The sequence below is a fragment of the Dreissena polymorpha genome, chromosome 12 (assembly GCF_020536995.1).
Source record: "Dreissena polymorpha isolate Duluth1 chromosome 12, UMN_Dpol_1.0, whole genome shotgun sequence".
Classification (NCBI taxonomy): Eukaryota; Metazoa; Mollusca; class Bivalvia; order Myida; family Dreissenidae; genus Dreissena; species Dreissena polymorpha.
In genome coordinates, this window is record NC_068366.1 from 519,065 (window position 1) to 533,629 (window position 14,565).

The 14,565-nt window shown below is 35.3% G+C and overlaps 1 long non-coding RNA gene across 1 annotated transcript; it reads left to right on the forward strand.

Annotated features, from left to right (window-relative positions):
- The first annotated feature begins 11,378 nt into the window (after nt 1-11,378).
- LOC127854306 (uncharacterized) lies at nt 11,379-12,535 on the forward strand. Its single transcript, XR_008037020.1, has 2 exons — nt 11,379-11,509; nt 12,329-12,535. It is a non-coding gene; the product is annotated as an uncharacterized LOC127854306 (long non-coding RNA).
- The last annotated feature ends 2,030 nt before the right edge of the window (nt 12,536-14,565 follow it).

Consider the following 14,565-nt stretch of genomic DNA (forward strand, 5'->3'; position numbering starts at 1 on the left):
TATAAATAATCAAAATAATAAATCTGTACAGTACCTGTGAAAAGAACTTCAATTCTTGGTAAGGAAATATATAATTTGAGATTTATAATTATATAAATTACTTCCCTCGAAAATAATTGTCTGTAACAAATGTCTATTTTTAGTAGCAAATAATTAAAAGCCACTACCGTGACTGTAGATTCACCACTCAAAATGTGCAGCTCCATGAGATACACATGCATGCCAAATATATAAAGTGGCTATGTACGATAATGAATAATTTTCTCCCTTTTTAAAGCTTTTTCCTTCCCTTAAATCTGTATTTTTTTTACCGTAGAACGTAAAGGATGACCTTGACCTTGACCTTTTACCACAATGTGTTTGTCAGAAACACAATGCCGCCTACTGCGCCGCTTTGATTTATTTAACAAAAATATATACGTGGGCAGGTCAGATAACTATGTCCATTAAAAGCTTATTACTTCCCTTGACTTTGTTTTTTCGACCCTAGACCTTAAAAGATGATGTTCACCTTGAAGTTTTACCACTCAAAATGTGCAGCTCCATGAGATACACATGCATGCCAAATATGAAGGTGCTATCTTCAATATTTAAAAAGTTATGGCCAATGTTAAAGTTTTTTTTCGGACGGACGGAAAGACACACTGACAGTTCAACTGCTATATGCCACCCTACCGGGGGCATAACAATGAATTTCCAGCCATCATGCGTACCTTGTAAATTGAGTCTCCTTAGAGTTTAAGATCGTTCTGTATTACAAATCGAATTGCTGGCGCTAGAAAATACGAAGGCGTTCGGAACTTGCCGTCCAAATTTGCAAAATTTTAAAATCATTCGATGTCGTATGTTGAACAACAATTTGAGTGAAATTTAAGATTAAAGCGCCTAATTGGCATTTCTCTTCGACTATCGCCGGAGAGAAATTTCAATTGCACTAAGCTTTCTGCAAAAAAATGTATTGAAACAATTTCGAAATGGTTTTACCACATTCAAATACATGTTTTCGGGCGTAGACTTGCTCGAGGTATTCCGCTTGTTTCCGGGTTTTTGGAACACCGATTGGTTTGGCAGTTCGCACGCGCGGGACACGATTTTTTTATTCAACACTGGATCAAACTTAAGGGACATTCTCTATCATCTTAGCTCACTGCCTGAGCTCGATATTATATATATTATTAAAAAAGCCATATCAAGCACAGACTTATCAATCAATTTGCGCCCGGTAGATAATGTTGTCATTTGTTGGTATATAGGCCCAAATGGGACCCGTATGGGAGCCGTATGGGACGCATATGGGATGCATATTATTTGCTTATGGATTACTCTTCTATTTTTAGGTAAACGTATTAGCAGTTTAGATCAAGTTAGTCATACTTAAGTTTAAAAAATGTGTTTTGGATGAACTTAATAAAAATATATATCTTTAATTCCTGATAGCAAAGTAATATGGGACCTATATGGGACCCTTATGGGCGTTCCAATATGGGCAAGCCCATATAGGTCCCATCTGAGCTGCATATTATTTGATTATGCATTGATTTTCTATTTTTGAGTAAAATATTAGCAGTGTAAATCAAGTTTTAAGAAATGGGTTTTGAATATAATACCTGAAACTTTATAGCTTTTTCCTGATAGCGCAGTAATAAGGGACCTATATGGGACGCTTATGGGCTTTCCAATATGGGCTAGCCCATATAGGTCCCAAATGATTCCCATATGGGCTGACCCATATGTGTTTGCCCAGAAACAGCCCATATGGGACCCATATGTGCATGTTTGCTGGGAAAGGATTTAAACACTATTTTTTTTTGTATTGTTTTGTTTTTATGGGGAGATGGAAGCTGGATGCAATTGAGAAAGGGTCTGTTTTCCGCAGGCACACAAAGGCTAGAAAATTCCCTGCGCCTACCTGCGTTTCTTTTTTAATTTCCAGACAATAATCTTCTCGCAAAAAATACTCCTGGTTAATCGGCTCCCGATTATTATGATTCATTGTTGACTTTCTTCATCATGAAACATCATACATTTCTGAAGTATAAAATATTGGTCTTAAAGGTACTGCTTTACTTATTTTATTCCATAAAGTTACATCACAAAATAAGGTTTTTGAAAAGCATACAAAAGGCACCTTGCAATGTGCCACATTAAAAAAATCCCCCGTTGCGCCCCGCCCCCAATACAAAAATTATGCATACGACCCTGGATCATACAAAAGACCATATACACAATCATAGTAATGGAGTAACTATCATAGTAACTAGTTCATTCCTCATAAAAAGGGTAGTACTTCTTGGGACCAAGAGATTTGCATATATTAGCAGTATCTACTAGTAACCTCGGCGTCTCCTTAGGCAGGTTGTTTCCATAGCCATTGTTTGCAACACATGGATCAAGGTCACTTGAACTGTCGCCGCCATCTGATTCCAGCATTATGGCGATGGTCGTTACGCCAACGACAGAAAATGAATGCTGACAAAAAACGTACTACTCCTTTAAATTGTTTAAAAAAGATTTGTAAGAACTTTATGAACAATGACAACACGTTTTGCATCTCAGTTTACAGGCGCCAATTAAGTTTGTAATCTATTTGAAGACCAGTACGTAGTAAATAGGATGAGCAATTTCTACTTTTGTCACAATTATTTCTAAGTAACCTTCAACAAACTCGTAAAATTCATTGACAATTTGGTAATGGGTTAACCCATTACAGGTGAGCATATACCAAGCGCATGGATAAGTGTAGCCTGGCCTTGGCCCTGTGATTAATTTTGAATTAAAACAAAGAAGGGTCACTCTTCTAAGTCCACTGAACCATCAGTATTATCTCCCTTACTGGATAAAATCACAGGGCCTGGTGAAGTCCAAAATGAAAATCCCAGGAATTCCTGCGATACATTTTTGATGAACAGCTTGAAAATTGGTCCCTACTGACTAGCGGGGGGTAATGGTCACTTAATGATAACACGGATGGGAAGTCTTAACAGCCTGACAATCTCTTACCAGATTAAAATGCAGTTGTTGTACGCACTGTAACATGACTAACACAACTTTACAGGCATGGTACTTTGACACTTTCCCTATAATTCAATTTCCCAACAGACGCCATGAAGTGTAAAGATAATGAAATCTCTTTGATGACTGCCTATTGCAATAATTCAAATAGAAAACATTGACACAATAGGAGACACTTGCAATCTTGATCGAATTCTCCTTACGTTCCAATATTTTTAAATGTCGTTTTTCTACAAAGGCGTCAAAATATATTTGTGTGACGAAAAGGATTTAATGTTGCTTTTGTAAAATGGAAGAAGCACATCTGAACGTGTTCTCAAATTAGAATATGATCATTTAACTGATTTGTTACGTTAAATATGTTTTATTAGATAACATATAGCAGTTAATCTGGTCTTTGAAAACCTTTTATAAAAGAGAAATTCGGGCACTACTTTCCTTTGCCACAGGGTTTTCAAATGTCGTGGGCTGCAAGACACAAACATTTCGTTTGCAGGCATTGAATACCTTACTTATAGCCACATTGCAGGTGTTTGAGACATCATTTAAGTGTTAGGTTCGACTTAATTAAATTAACGTTAGATCGTTCAACTTTAATTAACCTTTTAACAATCGTGAGCGAGATTTTTACGTGTTTGTTGCAGGCGACTCTAGAAATCATTGAGATTAAGGAGAAAATGGTCAAAATAAGCAATTTCTCCTTTTATCACAATGATTTTTACTCTACCTTATTATTGTATTTGTATTCTATTACAATTTAAATTTTCGTCTGCAACCTCTTTCAATTTGCGACGGTCCAAAATGTGTCGTTTGGTAAAGGGTTAATTGTATTCAATTCCGCTTCCTTGATACATTACCTGTGCTCGCGCCAAATTAAGATTAATTCATAATTCACCAAGGGATTCGAACCCACGACCTTCGTGTCCAGAGGCGGACGCTCTACCCTCGAACCACTGTCCTTCACTTTTAAGTGTTTTGAGATAATCAACAGATCACATTTGCATATAAAAATGTGTATCTTTTAAAATATAATTTGAGTAGAAGGTGACCTTTAACAGCGTCAACAATTTCATTTTTTCTCTCTCACAAGGTTTCAGCACAATTCTTTTTTCTTTCAAATCAGATGCAACATTCGTTATTGGTTAAAGTCTATGTGTAAATTGTTGTGACATGATGGTAAAGTGTGTGCATTTATTGTATGGGCAACTATTTATTAACATAAATATATCATTTTACAAATCGACCATTGCTCACGTGATCATTATTTATTATCAAATTGTATTTTAACATTTTCTTAAACAAATAAAATATGCTTGTCTTTCTAGAGTATAAGATTCACTCCCCTTACTTAACAGTGTGTCATTTATGACCCAAGGAGCATGATGGGAACAACCTTTTCGATAGGCCGTTTATATAAGTCCACAAAGTTGGCTCAATATTCAACATTCGACATTCAAAATTTCATTCGCTTAAAGGGGCGTTTTCACGGATTTTGGCATGTATTGAAGTTTGTCATTAAATGCTTTATAATGATAAATGTAACCATTGGATCTATAAAGCTACAGTGAAAAAAATCAAGGATAAAATAACAGAAAAAAAAACAACAAAGTAACCCGCCACTGGGCTTGAACCACTTATCCCTGGAGTAAAAGTCTAACGCTTAGACCACTCGACCATCCCTACTCAATGCAATGCTGATCCTATTTTATATAAGTAATCCTCGTAGTATCACAAACTATAACGACAACAACAAAACTCTCAAAATTATTCTATCGTTTCTCGTAGCAACGCTTTATAATAATGCAGGTTTTTAAATCGTCAACAGATGCATATAATGTATATTTGTGAGCATGGTAAATGTTGAGTATTACTGTTTGCTCACAAATATCATAACTACAACGAACAATTGCGTATCTGAAACTTTTTTATTTTATTTTTTGTCAATTTACCTAAACATGAAAAGGCCCCTTTAGTCATTATTTATGGAAACCATTTAAGCTCTACCATAACTGTAATTGATCCTCGAAAAAGTTGTCATTTTGTTATACTTCAGTTTTTTTTATCCGTCAAGAAAACACAAACGCCCGAAACACACGCAAGCACGCACTTAAGCAATGCGCTCTTCCACAAGATATATCATTCCTCGAACGACTAAATCATAATTTGATCCCCGCCGACCACACCCCGACCTCAAAACGAGTCCGAAATATACACGAATACATGTTTTCTGTATTTACCACAAATCATCGTATAATTTAAAAAGGTTGTAATCTATGAGTCAGTATTTTAATTCGAGTAATTATCTAAGTTATTACAAATCAGCACACCACGATACGCATTAATTCTAAAGAGCAGAGTTCTTCGTGTATACTTAGAGCACACGAGTAACTAAATGCACTGGTCACTTACCATTGAGTTGAAATATTGCAACCGATAGTATTTTTTAAAGTGGGAGCCGGTTTAGGGACGCTGTGACATTACAATTTGCTCACAATTATTTACAAGGCATGTTTAGTAGGCGTAGCTAGCTTGAAACGACAACAGCATAGTAACGGCAACCGAATTTCAAACTGAAATATAATAAAATGCACCATTAAAACTGCTCGATCCACACTCCGTTTGCCAGATGAGCGACCTGCTATGACCGAAACCACGTCAGACATGTATGATTCCGTTCGGACTATTGCCCACGTGCATGGCATTGCACGTGGACAAATCTTACGTGTACATATGTACGCGCGTGCATGAAGTACCAGCAATGTCAGACAAATGCCAATTATTAGCATAGGACAACGTGAACTAGTAATTATGCATTCTTTTTTACCTTAGACCGTCCGATTTGTTTGCCAAAAGCGCAAAGCGTGTTATGTATTATTCTACTGGAGTATAAGAATTCTATATGTTACCCCAACTTTTAACTTTTAATCGAACAGTTTTTGATTCACCATGTAACGTACACAATTCGCCGCTGATGACATAAGTAATTGTAACTACGTGACGAAAGACGAATGCAGTATTTACGGCAAACAGTTAATGTTTGTAGCTGGGTTGAACAGCTACGCCTAAAAATTTGTCCCAAGTTTTGTTGGTCTAGTATGTTAATAAGAGATCAGTGCTGGGGCACACTTAAAAACCTAACACAATGTTACCACAGGACCCCATAAACTTCGAAATGCAAACTCACTGACACACATTCTGAATGAAATAAGAAATACTTATCAATAAAGAACTGTTTATCGGACAATACATAAATGTTTGGAAGCCATGACGATGTCATCACACGTACACATTTAATTTGAAAGCCATGCAAACGAACCCATTATATGAGGATTCGTTAGATATAGTCTATACTACATGGATTATACGGCACAATACACTAAAAAAGTCATAATCACCGTGCATTATAAAAATGAATTATTGACAAACGGTTTTATTTCACAAATCTTTCATTAAAATACGGTTACAGCGAAGACGATGTTTATTATCATTAAATGAGACGCGTTCTGAGAAAATGCGGTTTAATGCTTTTTTGGTGAAATGAAGTCTCTTCTAAGCAAAAATACAATTAAGGCGGAAAGTGTCTACCCTGATGAGCCTGTGCAAACTGAACATGCTAATCTGGGATGGTACGTTACGCTAATGCATCAAGCTCAGTTTTTGCAGAACTAGGCTCAAATGGTCAGTTGAGTCATTACTTCGGAAAGGTTCGGTGGTAAAAATGTGTTGTTAGTACATTTTATTGTAGTAAAATATATTAGCTATTGTTTTATCACCTTTGTTTAATCTAAGGTATTCGCACTGTTAAGGTCGTTTACTTGTTGGCAACAAAAATATTGGTCTAAAAAAATTCACTTCTTCTTTATGATAAGTGTACGCCATTATTTTGGCATCTTGTAAAGTAAAAAGACGACGGCTACCTTAAATGTGACACTTCAAGGTCAATGATAAAGGACGTAACTTTCCGCTTGAACGGAATTGCGACAAGAAGATATTTTCTTTTAACGAAAAATGCAGTGGACAGTGTCATCCCTAATACGTCTGTGCGGACTGCAGGGCTAATCTAGTTATACGATTTACGCACATGCATTAAGCCCGATCTTTTCAGAACGAGGCTCACACGAAGACGACGCGTTGCGTACAATATCGGTTTCCCTTCATCACGGGTCTAGATCAAACTTCAAGGTCAAATTTAGGCAATTATTTTCGGATATGGTTTTATCACCCCCTTAGGATTAGTCAAGGTCATACTAAAGGTCAAATATCAAACATGATCTTGGCGCAGCTTGTCAATAATGGCATGCAGTATTTACAATTGGCTTACAGTGCTGTAGCTAGGAGATACAAAAGACAGGGTGCATATTTGACAAAAGGCACGAAAGCGCACGCGGCCATATTTCATTTGTTTCATACATGTATTTCAATACAGCATGTGCACTATTATGTTTACATGTATACCTGAATCTCATAGTAAATTTATTTTAATGTAGAGCATTGTTTCTTTAATTAATAAAACTAGTTTCATGTTAAATTTGATTAAGTTATTAAAACACTAACTATCATTTGCTTTAAAAAAAATGTGATCAGATCATGAAAAAAAGCATGGCGGGGTCCAAGGGTGAAGGCATGTCTATATTTGCCTAGTGAGTGTAATCTCTTTTTGGACTTCATTAACTCGTGGTGTCCTTTGTTCTGGCGATTGGGTTGACTCACGTCATACGCACGGTCTATTGTTACCATATTTAGTATAATCTAAGAAGAGCACTTTACTGCAAAACAAATAGTAATCACAAACATGTTGTCCAAAAATACTGCATGTAATGCTGGGGTGATCTAACGTAATATTTGTCTGTGTCACCGCGACATTGGTCCCTAAATTTAACTCTGTCTACAAACTGCTCATTGTGTGCTAAGATATCGTGAGTAAAGTTCAGTTCAAGCACTCGACCAACATAAAGAATGTAAAAAAGCAAATAAACCGCGATATGGGAAAATGGGGCTTTTCGGAAATCGTTGCCCCAGATTAGCATGTAAAGTCCACGCAATCTTAAAGGCGCATTATCACAGATTTCGGCATGTTTTGAAGTTTGTCATTAAATGCTTTATATTGATAAATGTTAACATTGGATATAAAAGGCTCCAGTAATAAATCAAGAATAAAATTTAAAAAAAAGGAAATTCACAGCAGGGCTCGAACCACTGACCCCTTGAGTCCTGGAGTAAAAAGTCTCTCACTTAGACCACTCGGCCATCCTTTTGGATGCAATAAACGGTGTATTTTATACTTCATATAACCAATCCTCGTAGTTTCACATAATATGACGACAAAAAAAGAACTCCCCAAATTCTTCATTCGTTTCGCATTGCAACGTTTTATAATTTTCGGGTTTTTAAATCGTCAATAGATGCATGTAATGGCTATTTTAGAGCATGGTAAATGTTCAGTTTTACTGTTTCCCCTCAAATAAATTTCATAACTAAAACGAAAATTTGCGCATCTCAAACAACTTTCTTTTTCAATTTTGTCAATTTACCCAAACGTGAAAAGGCCCCTTTAATGATTATATGGTAAAGCACCATTCGACATTCAAAAGCGATTTAGAGATTTGAATGATTTTAAGGCAGGGTGATCACAAAAGCTACCTAGCACCTCATGAGCTAACAAATTAAGTCAACTGAGAAAACATATGATATGAGCATGACATTGTGTGTAGGGGAAAGTCGTGTAGTCACTATTTTTATCATGGGATAATTTGAACAAATATTACTGAACTTGTTTTAATTTGAAGTAGACTACTTTAAATCAATTAATCGAATAGCAAATAACAATTTAGATCTGCTTCATACATCAGTAGACCTTGACAATCTAGTGACAAAAGGTGAATTTGATTCTTACAAACATGTTCTCCTTTTGTCTCTAGGTTTTAAAATTCGTCTGCCGGGAACAAAAGATGTCTGAAACTTTAGCGCATTGAAGTCTGAACATATGTTCAAAGTTATCACAAGCTAACTTTTCAGCAATGTTAATTACATAACTATTATTTCGGGTTTGAAAGAGTGATGCATACATACATAATTTGCCATTTTTGCAGAATTTTACTAGATAACTTCTTATAAAATTCGTCATGATTCAATTTCCTATGAAACATGACTGACTGTTTCCGAAGCAAGCAATGCATACTGTATAATGTTTGTGAAAAAATAAGACGTTATTACAGGTTACTTCTCCGTTTGTCATGCTGTTGTCGTATCGAAATGAAACTGTAAATATATGTTTAGTATTTAAAAAATATATATGTGCAGATGATTTGTTTTTTAATCAGTTACAAATGATTGGGAATTAATGTATTAAATATTTAATATCGCCAATGCTAAATGTTTTATATTCAAGAGAAAAGAGGCGTTTAAAAAATATTCATTCGTTTGACAGATTGTGGCATTTTTCATGGTTCAACGCAAAATTTGCGTTGTCGTATTATCATCTGCAGGTGTCTTATGTTTGGACTTCTCACGAAAACTTGGAATGGGTATTAATATTTCTAAACAGCGGTAAGTGGTTCATCGATGCTTAATAGTTCTATACTGTATGAGAGAAACTGCCACATATTTCATACTGGACAGATATCCATTTAATAGGACTGCAACACATTCCAGATCAGCTAGAGATAATGAGTTTATTTGTATAAGAGATTGGCGGCCAGGTCAACCAGGCCCCTCGCTAGTCAACTAAAAGTACATCCCTGATGGACAAATGCTCAAGTTATCGGTCTAACTGATCGGCCATACAGAGATCAAGTTATCGGTCTAACTGATCGGCCATACAGAGATCAAGTTATCGGTATAACTGATTGGCCATACAGAGATCAAGTTATCGGTCTAACTGATCGGACATACAGAGATAAAGTTATCGGTCTAACTGATCGGCCATACAGAGATCAAGTTATCGGTCTAACTGATCGGCCATACAGAGATCAAGTTATCGGTCTAACTGATCGGCCATACAGAGATCAAGTTATCGGTCTAACTGATCGGCAATACAGAGATTAAGTTATCGGTCTAACTGATCGGCCATACAGAGATCAAGTTATCGGTCTAACTGATCGGCCATACAGGGATCAAGTTATCGGTCTAACTGATCGGACATACAGAGATCAAGTTATCGGTCTAACTGATCGGCCATACAGAGATCAAGTTATCGGTCTAACTGATCGGACATACAGAGATCAAGTTATCGGTCTAACTGATCGGACATACAGAGAAAAAGAGACAAAAGAATACAGTCATTATTAAGTCTAACTGATCGGGCATACAGAGAAAAAGAGACTGTCTCATACAGTCATTATTAAGTGGACATTATTATTACAGAGCTAACTTTATTACTTTTGACCAAAGTCCTAAGTTGTGGAAACTCATTTGAATTGTCTTAATGAGACGATTCGTACGAGCACCAACAACATAGGATGAAATTAACAATAAAGGAGTTTTTCACGTGGAAATACACTTTACGCCTCCGTACCATAACCCCTGTGAAATAAATGTGTGATTTTATTTTTCACTAGTTGGACTGATGCCAGTCTAGGACTTTTGCACAAATCGCCATGATATTACAGAATAACTATTGAAAACGGCGTAAGCTAACCTAAACCATTGTGGCTTGTCTTGTCATAATATTGTGACTTATCACCTGGTGAATACAGCACTTAACCCACTTACTGTCAAAGTTAAAAGCACTTAGCTTTGTGTTGCTCTGGTCGAGACTCTTGTATTGATAGATGAGGCACAGCAATATTTGCTTCAAAAAATCTTTGTACTATTCTCGTATTTTATAATATCTGCAACTCATCTTGCTACTAGTTGTTTATTAAAATATATTTTATATTCAAAATCTTACGTGACCCACCCAGTCCTGTAAGGCGAAATGATCCGTAAAAGTAAAACGTGTTTTTTGTCGAATGTACAAATCTGCACTGAAACTATATGTAGGTACACATCGTTCATGCATGATCAACTGTCAAACGAAAGTACGGTTTATATTAAAATGCATTATTTTTCTCCTTCCGGGATATTGTTTTAGTTTGTTGATGATGCATGTACAAATATAAGTGCATATAAAATGAAAACACCAAAAATAAACAACGATTGCGATAGACACCTATTAACTGTTAGATGCCCATAATATAACTTTAATTGATGTGTTTTAGACAATTTACACTTTATATATTTTCAAATTGTGTATGCATTTATAGTTACAGGCTTTTGCTGTTTCAAACTAAATGTATACATTATATTTTATATGTGTCACCATCAAGATTCAGAGCCTTAATATCTCAGTAGGAATTGGATGAAACGTTGATTAAACTGAAAGTTTGTTTTTCTTTTCTGACAGATGATTGAAAACGTTCGCTCTGCCAACTGGACGGACCCGGCGGTGGTCAAAGATTTTATGGACAACTTTAGCAAGGCGAAACATTATCATCGATGTAACGGGCAAAATTTCGATGTAAGCATTATTACATATCTCCGTATTATATTTTAGGACTGTCAACATAGAAAACACTAGCAAATAAATCTTTGAAACGAAGATGAATACTTTTTTGTAATTAAGAGCCGATTACAGCAAAAGGAGAAATTGCTATAATGAGCATTTTCTCTTATCGTCACACTATTTTCTACGTATGTAAGTATTTAAAATATGGAGTAAATGTTAAGAAACTTTTCTAGAGATGAATAATAAATCAAATTCACTTGTTTTGTCTAATATGCATGAACATGTTAGGTTGTTTGGAAAATTACAAAAACAAAATCACTACTGATTCGAACTCATATTGATGAGTGTCATGTAAAAATCATTCATCCAAAGGAATTCCGTCTCAAGCTTCAAACGGTTTATTCTTCTTTACATGTCGTTTAATGCCGTGTGCTCTTCCTTTCACACAAACAACCACCTCATATATAGTGCCTAACTTTATTAAAGCCTACTCAGCTACAATTACATTAAACAGTTGGAAACAACATTTAAATGAATTTTAAAATGCAATGAGTTTTAGTAGGTAAATATATCCCAAGTATATGTCGATAAATATCGCCCGCAAAATGTATTCAAAAGAAGGCGATTATATATGCCTGTAAATGCAATTATAAGTGCGCCAACTGTAGCTTGAGCACAGAAACATATCTTGACTGACCGAATGGGCTAAGACTTTTCTTTGGTAAGATAATATTATATATCCTCCCATAATGAATTCCCAATTCATGTAAAGCTAACAAAGTCTTGGCATTGACTTAACACGATGGCGATGTTATTTCTAATACTTTCCAGGTGTATGCTGGTACGTATCGCGAACCACTTCCACACCTGCCCTATGTACCTCCAGCTCCGCATTGTACACATAACTAAAATGGTCGCCATTTGGATTGGTACCCTGAAGTTGTATCTACATTGGAACCAATAGAACATAGAAATGATCGGACCAGAAAACCGGACGATGTCTTATAGACAAACTGTCGAAATAAATATTAGAAACAAGTCTTGTTTGACGTTTACCTTTTTTGTTGGTTTCGTTCCCAAAAGCCATAACTTGCGCAGTACAATCTTCAGTAACAGATTTTAGGCTCGAGGCTGACATTGATTTCCAATTATACTGGATTGGTCTCATTTTCAAACTCGCATGGCAAACGGACGAGATCGTGAGACAACTACAATTGTTCGCGACAAAGTCGCAGGAACGCATAACAAAGCTACACACATATTCTGAGAAACCGTGCATAAACTTAATACAATGTTGGAGGACAAATACTTCTGTACCCTTGGCAAAATGGAATAAATGACATTTAACTACTTTATAATTTTAGGGTTTACACAAATAGCCTAATCGTGAGTAAAATAGGAAAATACGTCTTCTATTGTGGTCAAAATAGAATCTTTTCTGCACAATTCATACATGTTGGGAGTATTTGTAACTTTCCACCGATATATATTCTCTATTACTCATGGACATAGCTTCTTACATGTTTTAAGTAACATTTTCTTTGTGATTAATTATGGGTCAGTGATATTTATTTACAATATAAATAATATAAACACCCCTGAACAAGTAGAACAAATATTCATGTCCTCGAAGCAAAAGCAAAAAAAAAAAAGAAGGGCTCCCAAAACGATGCCCGAAATGTCTTAAAATCGTTTAACGCAAAAATCTAAAAAAATATATTACTTGTGTTATTTCCAAAGCCTTCATGTAAATTTCATAACATTATCCGTTATCTCCCTTTTCTTTTGCGCCATAAAGCTTAAAACATACTTATATCAATTCATAGGGATATCTTTTATTGAAGAAAGCTGCATATCAATACAATATATTCTAAATTTATAAATTTAATATAATTTAAATTTCTATTTTAAATAAAATAAAGGGTATTTAAATATATGCTTGTGAATATGAAGTTTTATGTCTTAATATTATAAATAATAATATAATATATATATTGTTTATTGTGTGCACACTATTATTAGCACATTTTTACTGACGTCATTTAATACAAAATGCGGTTGCTCGATATAATTGAATTTTAATCTTTGCGATAACACATTCTAACGTGATTTGTGTTTTCCTGTTAGTATTCCTATGCAATGGCTACGTTGTAATTATATTACTGTCCTCAAGAACAAATATGTCCGCTTTTCCGTACAAAACTCTTATATCGACCAATACAATGTTGCTGCAAATATCACACGAACATCGTATGATAAACCTTGTCATAAGTATGCAAAACTTCGACTCATTATCGGCAAGTCGTCATATCAAAAAGCGGTCACATGATTACAATGGCATGTTCTGAATATAATGATACGAGCATATAATCACTGTTATCATCAAGTGTCGGTAATCCTATGAACACATCGAGGACGAATGGTGGTTGATACGTTTTTAAGTTTTATTTCATCATGCCTCACAAAGTGTAATATTTTTTGTCTATATATTAAATTGTGTATGTTTTCGTTGTTATGAAATAGGAATTACAAAAAAAATCGTATTTTCATATTTTGTTATTTAATTTGAATTGCGATGCTATTAGGTACATAATAATTTACACTTAAAGATGTATGCATACATCTATGCCAAGTGCGGGGTAAAGAGCTCATTCGAACCGGTTTACAAATCCACCTCTCTGAATGGACCGTTTAACATCGGTTACTCCGATTATTATTGCTTGTGTGATTATTGAGTTTGTCATAGTCTTCTCCTGTAGTACTACATTTATTGTGTGCCTCACTGTTTTAGCACTAGGTACATTCCCATCAATAAATGGCTACATGCTGTAATCTCGTTTCACTCCTAGGTCCATATTAATTATCCAATTGTTAGACTTACGTCTAAGAATAACACACATTCTTAAAACTGTTACACCATTCATCAGAACAGTGTGCGTATGACATAAGCCTTTTCTCATAAATCTATTTACACTTTGGGGTAAGATGTCTTGGATCTCAGTCTTTTCTTTATACTTAAGTATTAACACGAGTAGGTAATTACGGACACTGATGCTGCAGCTAAAACT